Source organism: Mizuhopecten yessoensis, unplaced genomic scaffold (assembly GCF_002113885.1).
Source record: "Mizuhopecten yessoensis strain PY_sf001 unplaced genomic scaffold, ASM211388v2 scaffold6891, whole genome shotgun sequence".
Lineage (NCBI taxonomy): Eukaryota > Metazoa > Mollusca > Bivalvia > Pectinida > Pectinidae > Mizuhopecten > Mizuhopecten yessoensis.
Window position 1 is genome coordinate 204922 of NW_018406776.1, and position 1523 is coordinate 206444.

The following is a 1523-nucleotide window of genomic DNA, read 5'->3' on the forward strand; positions in this document are numbered from 1 at the left end:
GGAAAAATCGTGGAAAGCAGCCATTGCAAAAGAGCCTGAAGGTTCCTTAACTGCATGATCAGGAAGGTATATAAGAACGGCAAGGCCAATTAACCTGTCTTTGCAAGATGCAAGACAGCATATCGTTGGTATATCTTAAAGTGAAATTGAAATACTTGGCAAAGCTTTGTTCCTGTCCTGGTAAACTTAAAAACCTCAGCCTAACACGAAAGAAAACGAAAACAAGTCGTCTAGAATAGGGGAACACTTTGTTACAACAAGTCGTCTAGAATAGGGGAACATTTTGTTACAACAACTCGTCTAGAATAGGGGAAAACTTTGTTACAACAAGTCGTCTAGAATAGGGTAACACTTTGTTACAACAACTCGTCTAGAATAGGGGAAAACTTTGTTACAACAAGTCGTCTAGAATAGGGGAACACTTTGTTACAACAAGTCGGCTAGAATAGGGTAACACTTTGTTACAACAAGTCCTCTAGAATAGGGGAACACTTTGTTACAACAACTCGTCTAGAATAGGGGAAAACTTTGTTACAACAAGTCGTCTAGAATAGGGGAACATTTTGTTACAACAACTCGTCTAGAATAGGGGAACACTTTGTTACAACAGAAATGCGTGCATTGTGGTAGAAAATCATGCCAGAAGACTCAATAAAGATTCTGTCAACCAGGAAATCAATCTTTGGCATGATTTCACTCATTGTATATTCTGTCTTGGCCTTTCATAAGACATGCTCTAAAAAGTTTACACTTATACATTTAGATCAGTGTTTGCCTTTCATGTAAAAGAAGAGATTGAAGAGAACAAATGAGTTCCTTCAGTTTGCCATGAGGAATGTTAGTATAAGCAGAGGAAAAGTCAAAGGTTTTGATAAAAGAAGTATTTTGTAGAGAGGATGCCAAAGATTAATCAAAATATATTTTGAGTTCTTCAAAAATCACATTCCATTAATACCATTGCTGGGAAATAGCATTCTGATGCAGATTCTCCTTGAAACATACCAGTCCGAATAACCTGCTTTTTAGTTTCGGAATATATCTCCGCCGGACATTCAAACTATTCCTACTGTAGTATACGTATTTTTATGAAGAACTACCAGAGAAAATACTTTATAAACATGTGCATCGATGCAACTGTCAATTATTTAAAGCAGTATAAAAATACTTTTAGTTCTATGAATCAAATAGTAAAACTACTGATAGGGAGCATTTTTGAAAAACAAGAAGAGGGACGGTCAAGCTAATCCTCTAGATTAGACAAACGTTTGCCTGTAAGTAAAACTAGAATAAACATCACAAGGACGAAATAGCAACTCGATAAAGTAAAACAACAATAAAATATACAAAAAAGGAAAGACACCACAAACACTTCAAATATCGAAATCGGAAACACCGGAAATGTAAACGTCTACCGTCAACATATGTGGCACTCATCAGGATTTTCCAGTCACCACACATGGAATTCGTCATATATATTCCATCACCACATGAGGCACTCGTCATGACATATTTCGTCACAATAT